Below are 14,254 nucleotides of genomic sequence, written 5' to 3' on the forward strand. Positions count from 1 at the left end.
ATATATTTAGCGTATTTATAGTTGAGCCCTCAGTCTGAGTGAACTGCCAATTCCCCTAATGAAAATTTCCATTTGGAGAAGCTTGCTGTTGACTTGGCATGACACCAAACTAGCAGCCTGCTGCAAAATTTTACATCAATTGTCTCTCTTCTAATTAAAATCCGTCTGACTTCAAAAATAAATTTGTTTCCATGATATAACACACATACACAAACAATTACATTTTGTCCCATTAGCATTACCCTACTCCTTGCTTTCAAGTGCTGCTGCTGTATAGAGAATGATGCCTGAATGTCCAAGCCTTATAAGTCCGCACATGTGTGTGTCTGCTTATATGAATTCAGTTTAGAATGCAGTCAAATTTTGATTGTTTCTTGATCGCTGGTAAACAGTTTGGGTTGCTCACAAAAAATTAAAATCAGGGTCCACAAACAAATCCTATAGGCCAGTCCTTCACAAAGAGCTGTCTTAAGGCACTGCTATGTTGTACACATGCAAATATGATGATTATCTTTCACCCAGAGTAAAAGCAATGATGTAGTAGAGCCAAGGCACACAGAGCTGAAGCCCTGGGGCTTTCTGATTGACATCATCCACCATTCCCCTGTTTCCCTGTTCCCTCTGAGGTCAGCTTCAGTTCTCCCAGTAGCAGTGGAAGAAAGAGACTTTCCCAGAAGCAGTACTGTTGCAGGCTACCTCTAGAGCAAAGCAGCTTCTTTCTTTTGGGGGGCTTGCTATGGCAACTGTCATCATAATCACTTGTACTTCCATAGCATAGCTACCATTATTGGAAATGATAAAGTAAGGTGTGTAGGAAGTGTATTCAACCAACGTGGGTAAAAGTAGGTGGACAAATAGACAGTCCAATGGGCCTAGATGTTTCCTCCTTCTTCTCTTTTCTACAGTTTACACTGCTACTCTTGGTCTCATTTCCTTCATCCTTCTAATAACTAGAAGCCAACATGAATTTGTCAAGGATAAATCCTACCAGACTAATCTGATCTCATTTTTTGATTGGGTAGCCTCCCTGATAGACAGAGGGAATGCTGTAGACATAGTCTAGACATTACTTCCGCAAAGTTTTTGACAAAGTGCCCCATGATATCCTGATTAGCAAGCTAACTAGGTGTGGGTTGGATAGAACAACTGTCAGGTGGATACCTGAGGGTGATGATTAATGGCTCCTTCTCCAACTGGGAGGGGGCAACAAGTGGGGTACCCCAACACTCAGTCCTGCGTCCGATGCTGTTCAACATTTTTTATTAATGACTTGGATGAAGGAGTGCAGGGAACGCTTGTCAAATCTGCGGATGACACAAAATTGGGTGGAATAGCTAATATCCTGGAAAACAGAAAGAAACTTCAAAATGATCTTGATAAGCTGGAGCACTAAGCTGAAAACAGTAGAATCAAATTCAGCAGCGATAAGTGCAAAGTACCGCGCCTCAGAAAAAGAAACCGAATGCACAGTTACAAGATGGGGGATACCTGGCTCAGCTATCCTACAAGTGAGAAGGATTTTGGAATTGTCATAGATCACAAGCTGAATATGAACCAACAGTGTGACGTGGCTACAAAAAAGGTAAATGTTATTTTAAGCTGCATTAACAGAAGTACAGTTTCCAAATCCTGTGTGGCACTAGTCCCCTTCTATTCAGCAGTGGTCAGGCCTCACCTTGAGTATTGTGTCCGTTTATGGATACCACACTTCAAGAAGGACGCTGACAAATTCGACAAGTTTAATCCTGAATATAAAGTTGGTAAATGCTGATCAATTTTAATCAAGAGCAAAGAAAAGCATAACTCTTATCCATCTCTGGCTGAGGCATATTTTTATCTAAATTATAGTCATTTCACTCTTGTTTGTATTTACAGGGAAATCTGTGACCTTTTTTGCTGATGCAGCAGTGGGCACCCTGTATCATCCACACATCCACTTCACTTCTGAAGAATCATATTGAAAAATGGAGGGAGTAAATGATATATACCTTCCTCTCAATCCTTCATGCACAGAGACTTTCTATGATAAAGAAATGCACTCAGGGAAATTGCATTTCAGCACTCACTGTCAATCAGTGAGCACAGGATGTCTTTATGGGAGCTGACATTCCTGTATTGCTGGAATCACAGACACTGGAGATACAAGCAATTTGGGTGAATATTAACTCTGATTTTTAAAAATCATTACTTATATGAAACTTTTGTGTTTCATTGTTACCTGTTTTTTAAATATTTTCAAGGTGGGAAATTGAGGATGGAAAGATAGCCTAATAGGATCTGAACTCTCTAATTTAAGTCAAACTTTCAATCAACCATGTTGTGTGATATTGTATGGTTTCAATCAACCATGCAGTATTACACAAATTAATAACTATGCAGACCTATAGCTCCTGTATATTTAGAGATTCACTTTGTACCAATCCATAGACAATCAGAATACTACCAATGTCAGTTGGGGTTTTCAGGTCAGGAATCAACTAAATTTGTTATCTGTAGTGGGACTAGACTCATTGAATGAATAGTATTTGTTAGGTCAACACTTTGATGTCCCATTTATTCACTGGGCCTACTCTAGCTAGACCTAACAATTGAATATACATGAATGTGTGCATTGAACACAATTATCCAAATAGGTACAATTCAGATTTATTTAGAAAATATTTGATCCTTCGAACCAAACAGCCTTGTATACTCAGACTCAGTTGGGTTCTCTAATGAACAAACACATTGCACCCTTATTTTGAGCACTGATGGGATGGATGTCTAGTGCAAGGCAGCTGTTTCAGAAGGAAGACTTTCAAAAATTTGTGAAGAGCAAATAATCTTGGGTAGAGATATGTTATGCTCAGATTTCAAGTATGAGAAACAAAATTCTTGGTGCCAACACACTACAAGTATTCTGGCTTGACCCTAACTATGAGAAATAATATCCTTTACAAGAGAGAACGTCAGCCAGTATGGACACTGCTGCATTCTTGGACAAAGCCACTAGAGAGCACCCACATATTAGTCACACATGACCTGCAGGCTGCATCACAATTATGTCTACGTTCTATAGGGGGCATTTGACTAGCATTATGTTTGATTTACATTGTGGGCACCATGATAGATTTAAGTGGTGGACAAAAGGCAGAGCACTTCCTAATCAGGAGTATTTTCACAAAGCTTTTATCAGCATTGCTATGCCTGTGGTGATGTAGTCCCAAGAGCAGAAGGGATTTCCTTTCCTATGATCCTTCTCTGTGATTAGATAAATAAAACAAGTTCAATCAAGAAAGTGGTGGGAAGAGTTGTAGCAAGTGGTAACAAGTGGCATGACTAATATGGCAGCAGCAACTAAGATAGAGGAAGAGAGGGATCTTTGCATCCATGTTAATGGAAGTTCTAGCTTGAAAAGAAGAAATGGAAGAAAGCTAAGGACTTGCTGAGATTGTGTGGTTGCAGAATAAATGGAAACTAGTTCTTTTGTTAGAAAGCAACTAAATTTATTGGTAACTATTTCTAGAATCCAAAGAAAACTTGGGGTGCTGGAAATAAGCTCCACTGAACACCATGTAACCTGTTTCTAAGGCAATGTGTGTAGAATTGTGCTGCTAGGCACCCAACTTTTTGGGCAGTGTTTTCAAGCTGGCTGACTCTTCTCATGTTATCATGAAATATTTAGGCATCAAGGCACTATGGAACAATGGCTGCACATCAAAAACCTTTGCTAAAACTCAAAGTGAAACTTTTGAGAATGTTGATGTACTACAAAGGCTATTTCATCTTTTACTCATCATCCTTTGCAATTCCTATCCCACTCCATTCCCTCATCTTCTGGCCCATTTCTTATTCTTCCAACCATGAATGAGTCCAGTGCCTCAGAATGGGCAAGGTGTAAAACTTGGCCTTCTTCTTCACACCTATTCCTTCTGCTTCTTCCTCTGAACCTGTCAAGTATCCAGACTAGAGATGGGCACAAACCAGAAAACTGGAGGTTCATGATGGTTTGTAGTTCACGGCTAACCACAAACCACCATGAACTCCTGGAAAAATGAACAAATTTGCTGTTTGTTTTTCTAGTGCGTGCCTTAGGGGAAGCCTACCTGATTCTGACTTCTGCCTCCTCTGCTGACTGCCCACCCCCTTCCCAGTGCCCTCATCTCTACTTACCTGCTCCTGCCACCACTGCTCTCTTACCTGAGCCTCCACTGCTATCCTCAGAGGCAGTGAATCCAATTTCCCTGCTAGGAGTGAGGCATGCTGCCTCTGCTTATGCACCCACCTATCAGCTGGGCAGTGGGCACATGCTCAGAAGCAGCAGGCTGGCTTTCATCTGGGACACAATACATGACCTACAGCTGGGGTGGCCACCTTTGGTGTGCCCAGCACATGTGCACACCAGTTTTCTGCACCTAGAATCCTCGGGGAGGGGACGACACAAACCATTCCAAAGTTGAGAAGAATGAGTAGTTTTGATGCTAAATGATGTGATGACCAGTGACAGATTGGAAAGGTGAACTGCAGACCCTGGAAGGTTCTAGGTGCGGCAATATAGCATTGACAGAAACAACATTTTTTGTAGGTTGCCTGGCTGGCTGGGGGTTATTTGCCCATTTCTATTCTTCCCTATCTCTGCTTCTTATTTCTGTTGCCAAACAATAACTGATGCAAACTGTCCTTCTCATCAGATTGGCATTTCTTTCTTTCTTTCTTTTCCCAAATGGGAATGTGACCACTGTGTCTATCAGTATTATGTTAGCAGTCAAACTGAAAGATGTTGATAGCGAAAGGCTCCATTGGCATTAGAAGATCTCTGTTTGGCCTGTCACATGCACAGGATAGAATTGGCGGTGGTATCTATCAGTGTAACAGCAGTTCTCAAAGGAAGTGTCAGAGCAGGGTTATGCTATGCTACACAAACCGGTGCTTCTGTCACGGGATGCTCCTAACATGGCACTGTCATAAATGGTGATGAAGAGGCCCTGTGGGCTGAGCGTGTGCAATTTATGACAGAATCTTTGCCTCACCATTATAACATCCACCATTCCTTATATATCCCTCCTCTTCAAATTCAGTGCTCAAGAAGAATTATTGAAATGGGGCTGGGAGTAAATGAATACTCTGACTGTGCTTCAGCCCATTGCTTTCTGTTAGCCTATTCGCCTTTAACTCTCACTTGAGCAACTGTTTGGCAATGTTAATGGCTGCCAGCTCTTCAGGAAAGATTTATAAAATCATGTCCAAGAAAATAAATAAAATGCATGAGCAATATATAGAGTGCTGACATTTAGAAAACGTGGTCCATGGTTTCACCAATGAAATATCCCAAATAATGTGTGTGTGTGTGTATCTGCATGTCTGTCTCTTTGTCTCTCTTTGTGTCTCTCTGTGTGTGAATAAAAGAAAAACTAGATGTGTACTATATCTAGTAACTCAAACATGTCTGATCCAAAGTTCCTCTGCTTGTAAGTTTCTTATCACACTCTCCCTGCATTCCAATGTACTTTGGCTGCTGTAGAATCAATGGGCTTTGATATGTGGAAAGCTGGAGAACAGCTTTGAACTCCTCTGAACCCAATTATATCTGGCCATTTAAAAGTGCCACCGCTCGGTGATGGTAGAATTCTGCTCTTTGAACTAAGAAGCAGAGTTCAAGGCACACTTTTGAGTGCAGCAGCAAATTCATACTCTGTTGGGGTATTGCTTTTGCGACTGAAGTGGAATCAGGAAGAAGGATGTGAAAAGGGAGCTGCATGTATTAACATAAAGCAACCAACATCAGGAAAATGGGTAACTCATCTAGAGCTCCTTTTTCAGAGTTTGGGCTTCTATGTCTTAGGGTCAAATTAGATGATGAAGTTAAGACATACTTTACTTTTATTAGATTTTTGCCCCGCCCGCCCCCTAGACAAAGTCTACTCAGGTCGGCTTACATACGTGATAAAAACATCACAATAACAAAATCATAAAACATTTAAAACATCAAATTTTAACACTTATGTAAATCATTGCCAAGATGAGATAATTAAAAAGAGAAAGAATAAAGATCAGTTAATTGATTGGAGGGAAGGCCTGCCTAAAGAAATAAGTTTTTAAATGGCTTTTAAAAACACCCAGGGAGGGTGCCAGATGGATTTCTGTTGGGAGGCTGTTCCATAGCCAAGGGGCCACTGCCAAGAAGGCCCAGTTTCTTATTCTTTCTTTCCGGGCCTCTCTCAGCATTAGACCCCTCAGCCGTCCCTGCTGGCTATGTCGGGTGATTCGGGTAGATCTAGGTGGGAGAAGACGATCTGCCAAGTATCGAGGTCCCAAACTGTTTAGGGCTTTGTACGTCATCATTAGTACTTTGAAGTCAATGTGGAAATGAATGGGCAGCCAATGCAAAGCAGCCAGAGTGGGGGATATATGCTGATATTTCCTCATCCCACTAAGAAGCCTGGCTGCCGCATTCTGCACCATTTGAAGTTTCCGCATCAATCTCAGAGGCAGCCCCACGTAGAGTGTGTTACAATGGTCTAATCTCGAGATTACGAGCGCATGGATTAGAGTAGTGAGGGCCCCCCCATAAAGGTATGGTCACAGCTGGGCAATCTGCCATAGATGAAAATAGGCAGAGCAGGCCATGGACGCTACCTGGGTTTCCATGGTAAGCGCCAGGTCCAGATGTATCCCCAAGCTGAGGACCTCACTCTTTACGGTGAGAATCATCCCCCCAAAAGAGAGGGAGTCACCGAAACCGCTAATGGAGGGACCACCCACCCTCAAGACCTCCATCTTGTCCGGGTTCAGCCTCAACCCATTCAGCTGCATCCATTGCAGTACAGTCTCTAGGCAGCGCTGAAGGGACAGGACGGCATCCACTGAAGTAGGTGAAAAGGAGATGTAGAGCTGCGTCTCATCAGCATACTGGTGGCACGAAGCCCCACATCCCCTGATAAGACTGTTTATTCTTACATAGAGACGGGCAAAGTTTGGTCCTAGGCCACATGTCCCCTGAGAGTATTTTGAAGCCCTCAGCCTCACCAGAACTAAAAAATATGGTTCCTCTTAACACAAATATATACTCCCTGGAGCCTTGATTCACCTTTTAAATAAGTAACATAGTCCCCAAATATTCCTTTTTCATATCTTCAGGTAGAGGTCTGGAGACAGCCGGTTTCATTTTTTCACATTTTTGGTAGCTAGCCCCCAAAGAATCCTGGGGGCAGAAAGCTGGCCCCTGGACCTGCTGACATGGCCAATCCCTGTTCTGGCAAGCTTGCCTCAAGCATATGGTAAGTTAGTCTGGTTGTGTTTTGTAACTGGTCAACTGGGAGATAGCACAGCTTTATTTTCATGCCTCATGCCTGATGCCAGATCTGTGTGCCTGTAGGGAAAACCTTCTAGGAGGAGCGATGGCATCAATGGAGGAGGAAATACCAGTTTGTCTCAACATGGGATATGACTTCTAGAAAGCCATACCTATTTGAGCACCTGGAACAGGGAATAGGGCAGTAGTTAGGGGGCAAATTAGACAGAATGAAGTGCTCTCATAAACATGCTACGGAAGGGGTTGCAGGCAGCTTCCAGGAGTAGAAAATGCTATTCTTCTGCAGAAGTAAATGAATGAACGAATAGCCTTGGAGGTCTTAAAAATGGCCATCCAATGCACTTCTGCCACTGTAGAATTGATGGGCTTTGATATGTGGAAAGTTGAAAGTGACATTTCCCGTGCCTGTTTTAGGCTACAGATGGAAATTAATAGCCATTTTGAGAAAAACTGAAAGTGGCTTGAGCATGGCATCATTCCCCACAGTGCAATTCATGTTTCTTTTGTCCTTTTGTTGTAACATATGCCCCCCACCCACCCACTGGACAACATACATATAATATAGACACATGCAAAGTCTGTTTACCAGAGGTATCAATGGGGTAAACATATGACCCGTCCTGAAATCTCTCTTTTGAATGGCTTTAAATGTTCACGGATGGAAATAATCTGTTATCTTCTAGTAGCATTTGGCTGTGTAAGCATGACTAGAGAATGCTTATTTCCCCAGCTGTATTTTCTCTTCTTCTATATTTTATATGTCCTGCTTTTTGCAGTCAATTTCAGGTGTGACATTTGAGTCCCATGTTTCACTCTTCTCCCTGGCCAACCATTCCTGACACTTTCTCCTACACATACATTGCTATAAAGATACATTATTCAACACCCTTCCCCCCTCTCTTCCATGAAGATAAAAAGCATAAAACTTTCTCTAGGAACAAAATAATGACATCAAATTATTATAATAAAGAAAAATAATATACATATGATGCTTGTCCTTGGGTGCCTTATACTTGGGGGACATTTTGAATGAGAACAGCTGAGAATGGCTTGAGATAATATTCTCAGAGCTCGCTCTGCCTCTCAGGCAGGTAAAATTGTTTTAAGAAACAATTAAAAACATGGATGTTTAGGCAGGCCTTCCCAACAGATAACTCCTGACGATTTTTCCCTTCTCCTATAGCTCCCCATTTTTTTCTTCGTTATGTAAAATGGTTCTATGTATATTATTGTATTTCTTTTATGTTGTTAGCTGCCTAGAGTGGTCCTCACACGACCAGATAGGCGGGATATTAAATAAATAAATAAATAAATAAATAAATAAATAAATAAATAAATAAATAAATAAATAAATAAATAAATAAATAAAAAGCCACTGAGGCATATTATGGCTACACCTTACTTTCTATGTGATTGTGGATGAAGGAGCTAAAAGTATTAGTGAGCATTTCAAAGACTTATGCTACTTCCCTGCTTCTTTGTTGTTGTTGTTATCTGCTCAAAGAAGTCACTCATTCCTGATTTCAGACGAGAAGTGAAAGTGGTTGGGAGGATCCTACCATTTTACAAATTCTCCAGCTATTATTTGGAAGTTGGCCCTGCTGAATGGTGGGCAAACTGAATGCCGACCCTAGCCAGTGTATGTTTTGGAGCAGCATACACGGCTCAGTGTTCATTACATGCTTTGCTTATGGCAAGCTAAGTTGAAAGGAAGTAACTGCCTAGATCTAATTATTAGTCTCAGAAAAGATTCAGTGACTGGGATTTGCAAAACCAACACGCATGTAAGACCTATTAATTGAATAGATCTTGCTGAGATTAACTATTGGCTTCACCCAGTTTTTTAGCAGAAGCTGGAGAAGTTTGGTAGCTGTAGCTCTGAACATTACCTTCCGGAAGCTCTGGTTTTCTGCCTTTTTCTGTCCCTGGAGGTAGTTTGCTTAAAAACAAGTGATTACTGAAGTATTATCAATAAAATGGACACCATCAGCAGTATATATGTTTTTTTAAGAAGAAAGCTATAAGTGGATGGAGGTGGGAGTTGCAGCTGCTGCTCAGTCAAGGCACATTTTGTCTCGGAAGCAGCCCTGTTTGGATTGTCCCTGTTCTAAGTCTCTATAGCAACACAAGGAGAGACACAACTAAAACAACAATAACCCATTAAGCCAAGTGGAGCATATCTATACCTCTGGAGACAATCAGGTAGCCATTTCTGCCTGCCTCATTACCAGAGGTAGAGGATATATCTATGCGTACACACAAAAGCATTTGATCTGGTTAGCAGGGATGGGCTTTTTAAAATACTTCCCAAGATTGGATGTCCACCTCGTCTCCTTAACATCATCAGATCTTTCCATGAGGGAATGAAAGGCACTGTAGTTTTTGACGGCTCAACATCAGACCCCTTTGACATCCAAAGCGGAGTGAAACAGGGCTGTGTCCTCGCACCAACACTTTTTGGGATCTTTTTTGCTGTCATGCTGAAGCATGCCTTTGGAACTGCAACCGAGGGCGTCTATCTCCGGACTAGATCAGACGGAAAGCTCTTTAATCTCTCTAGATTGAGAGCGAAGACCAAAGTCCAACTGAAATGCATGCGGGACTTCCTCTTCGCAGATGATGCAGCCATTGTTGCCCACTCTGCTGAAGACCTCCAACAACTCATGAATCGTTTCAGCAAGGCCTGCCAAGACTTTGGACTAACAATCAGCCTGAAGAAAACACAAGTCATGGGCCAGGGCGTGGACTCACCCCCCTCTATTACCATCTCCACACAAGAATTGGAGGTTGTTCATGACTTTGTGTACCTCGGCTCAACCATCTCTGACACCCTCTCTCTAGATGTCGAGCTGGATAAACGCATTGGCAAAGCAGCCACCATGTTCTCTAGACTCACAAAGAGAGTATGGCTCAATAAGAAGCTGACGACACATACGAAGATCCAGGTTTATAGAGCCTGTGTTCTAAGCACACTCCTGTACTGCAGTGAGTCATGGACTTTTTGTGCACGGCAGGAGAGGAAGCTGAACACCTTCCATATGCGTTGCCTCCGACGGATTTTTGGCATCACCTGGCAGGACAAAGTTCCAAACAGAGCAGTCCTAGAACGAGCTGGAATTTTCAGCATGAACACATTACTGAAACAGCGACGTCTACGTTGGCTCGGGCACGTCGTGAGAATGGCTGATGGTCGGATTCCAAAGGATCTCCTGTATGGAGAATTAGTGCAGGGAAAGCGCCCCAGAGGGAGACCACAACTGCGATACAAGGACATCTGCAAGCGAGATCTGAAGGCCTTAGGAATAGACCTCAACAGATGGGAAAACCTGACATCTGAGCGTTCAGCCTGGAGGCAGGCGGTGCATCACGGCCTCTCCCAATTTGAAGAGACCCTTGCCTAGCAGGCCGAGGCAAAGAGGAAGTTACAAAAGCAGCAAAACCAGGGAGCTGGACAGGGGACAGACTGGATTTGTCTTCAGTGTGGAAGGGACTGTCACTCTCGAATTGGCCTCCTCAGCCACACTAGGCGCTGTTCCAAGCCCTCCATACAGAGCACGCTACCATAGTCTTTCGAGACTGAAGGATGCCTAACTAACACGTGTGAAACATTCTCTTTCTCTCTCTCTTTCTCTCTCTCTCTCTCTCTCTCTCTCTCTCTCTCTCTCTCTCTCTCTCTGTGTGTGTGTGTGTGTGTGTGTGTGTGAGAGAGAGAGAGAGAGAGAGAGAGAGAGAGACGATGATAGTGGGAGAAAAAAAATAAGAGCAAGAATTCCCAATTTTGCTCCTTGTTTTACCCACCATTGGTTGCTATGCCTGCTGCCCCATCAATCAAATGCCACCAGAACAATAGTACAGAAATCCTGAAATAAGAGTGTCAGGTGGAATGAGAAAATGAGTGTGAACAAACTGAGTGTAGCATGACATCTTAGTTTGTTGTGTTATCATGAATTCTGATTTATGGGACAACAAATTTATATACAATTAGTGTCAAGGACAGCAAAAAGCTTTAAAATGTAATGTTCTTTAAAGCTGCCATTACAAGTTGTGGTTGAAGCTACCTGATCGAATTGACACTGCACGGATATCTGTTGAATCCATGGTGTCATTTTGAAACCTGATACTCTCACTTATGCCTTTTAAGTGACAAAGTCTGGCTTAGCTGGGTCTGGCCAGGTTGATAAGCCAGGGTTGCCAATCACACATATGATGTAAGTGCTTTCAAGTTAATACACTTACAGGTGCCTCTTCAGACCTACACACGCTCTGCAGAAAGATCTGAGTGACTTATTGAGGAGAATATGACATAAGTGTGTGACTTATACATGAATCTCTATCTCCATGACACTTAAAACATGACACAGTTTCAAGCTGTAACACCTCAATAGAACTTCTGTGATACTACTACAGATTTATTACTGGGCAGAAGTTTACATCCTATTGGTTGTTGTGGGTTTTTCGGGTTCTTTGGCCGTGTTCTGAAGGTTGTTCTTCCTAACGTTTCGCCAGTCTCTGTGGCCAGCATCTTCAGAGGACAGCACTCTGTGCTCTCCTATATTTCTTTAGGTCTGAAGCTGGTATGGGGGCGTGTGCACAGGCAATGGATGTCTTTTGCTGTAATCTCTAATTTTTTCTCCAGAAAGCCCAGAGGAAAAATAACTATTTTTTAAAAGGATCTCCACATTATATTTTTACAACCACAGTGTGAGGTTGGTTCGGCTGAGAGCTCATGATGAAGGACTGGTTGCTTACCTGTAAGTGTAGTTCTTTGAGTGGTCATCCACGAATTCACACATGGCTTCTGTACCTGCGCATAAATCAGCCTCAGAACTTTTTAGAGCCCAAGAAGAAGGGTTTTCCCCCCTCCACCACTAATACTGTGCACGAGCAGTCACACTCTAATGGCTGTCACCCCATTCTCCTCTATCCACTGCCCAGACAAAAGCTGACTGTGGCAGATGGAGGGGAGGAAGACAAGATGTGTGAATTCACAGAAGACCACTCTAAGAACTAGGTTCAAGCTGGGAATGTCTGGTTGTCGCACCTTCCCTGTTGTGTGTTAGCATTTCTGGCTTCTATGGCAGTGTGATGAAATCCATCCAGAGCAAAGTGAATGCATTTCCAAGAGACCCTGGTCTGTGTCCTGACCAGGAGCAATACTGTTGACATTTGTGATTGTGATGGGTGGCAAAGACATCTTTATGAGGAGCACCCTAGTGGTGTACTATCTGCACGACAATGGTATGAAACAGCTCCCACTCATGAAATTGCTTGGTAAGTGAATGACAGAGTCTGACAGCTGGTCATCCTTTCTGGAGATATGAATGGATACTGGATGTATGTGGCAGGGTACATTTCCCAGAGCTGGGTGGTGAGAAGGAGTAGGAGTGGTGACAAGTGAATGCCTCCCTTCTTGTTGATGTGATAAAGGTAAAGGTAAAGTTTCCCCTTGACATTTAGTCCAGTCGTGTCCGGCTCTAGGGCGCAGGGCTCATCCCCATTTCCAAGCCAAAGAGACAGCGTTTGTCCATAGACAGTTTCTGTGCCACGTGGCCAACGCAACTAGACACGGAACACCATTACCTTCCCGCCATGGTGGTACCTATTTATCTACTCGCATTTACATGCTTTCAAACTGCTAGGTTGGCAGGAGCTGGGACAAGCGACAGGATCTCACTCCGTCACGTGGATTCGATCTTACAACTGCTGGTCTTCTGACCTTGCAACACAGAGGGTTCTGTGGTTTAACCCGCAGCGCCACGTTCCTTTATGTTGTTGATGTGATACATGGCTGCTATATTGTCAATGGCCACATGAACAACTCAACTGTTCAGCTGATACTCAAATGCTTGAAAATCACCAACAATTTGAGATACTTGCTGTAGTGACAAAGTTCCTTTGCAGTCCAAGAATTGTGAATGGCGTTGCTTTTGCAGTGTGCTCCTCACCCATTTAGACTTGTTTCTGTTGTGATGATAGATAGATGGGGCTGCCAGAAGGGATTTCCCATTAGCAGGTAAATAGATATTGTCCACCAGGAAAGATGCATCCTAAGATTGGTGGGTAACTAATGTTTCTTCATTTGGTGATCCTTCAAGGGATTGAAATTGTGGAACAATTGCATCTCAAGTAGGCACATTTATAGTCTGGTATGTTGAATTATAGCCAGCAGCAGTAGTGGATGCAACGAGACCCAGAAATTGTTGAATGGCATAAAAATTATACTGGAGCTGTAGCATTTTGTTTACCCTGTCAAAGATGGTTTAGAGGACTTTTCACTGCAATGTATAGACTTTGGGCCATACAAACAATGTAAGAGTGCAAGTCCTGTGATGGAAAGAATGGGGAAGTATTTATCGTGGTAGAGTCTGTAGAGGATACTAGATGAGATGTAGATACTGGAGTTGAGTAGTGAGCATTCTCTGATTCTAAATGGGAACCCATTTGCTATGGGGAAACTGATCTTCAGGAGAATAATTTGGAGCAAGTTGTCTGTTGTGGGAACTGCAAGGACTTCACTGATAAACAGCCCTACTTGTACCAATTCAGTATTTGGCTGCTCAACCATAGGTACGATAGGTTTCAACATCAAGGCTAGCGGCTTTATTTTTGCCATTGGAAATAACACCAATCTGGACTCTGACCCTGATCTTCACTGATGTCAGGTGGGTGGAGTCCTCATGGTAGGACTGGATTGACCTCAACTGATGGACTTTGCTTTCATCCACTAATAAAGGGTAAGAGGTCCAGTCATAATCCCCAAAGAATGGTGGGAGAGTGTAGAAGAAAAATGGAATGAAACCATGTTGCAGTTGATATGGAGAGTCCAGCAAATATTCCCTTCTATATATGTGCGGAGCCAGTGACTGTGACTCATGCCTGGACCTTCGTGGAGTCAGGGATTGAAATGATTGGTGCCATGATTGGAATGATGGAGATTTTGACAGAGATCTGAGTTTTGACCTC

The sequence above is a fragment of the Pogona vitticeps genome, chromosome 1 (genome assembly GCF_051106095.1).
Source record: "Pogona vitticeps strain Pit_001003342236 chromosome 1, PviZW2.1, whole genome shotgun sequence".
In the NCBI taxonomy this organism is placed as follows: domain Eukaryota; kingdom Metazoa; phylum Chordata; class Lepidosauria; order Squamata; family Agamidae; genus Pogona; species Pogona vitticeps.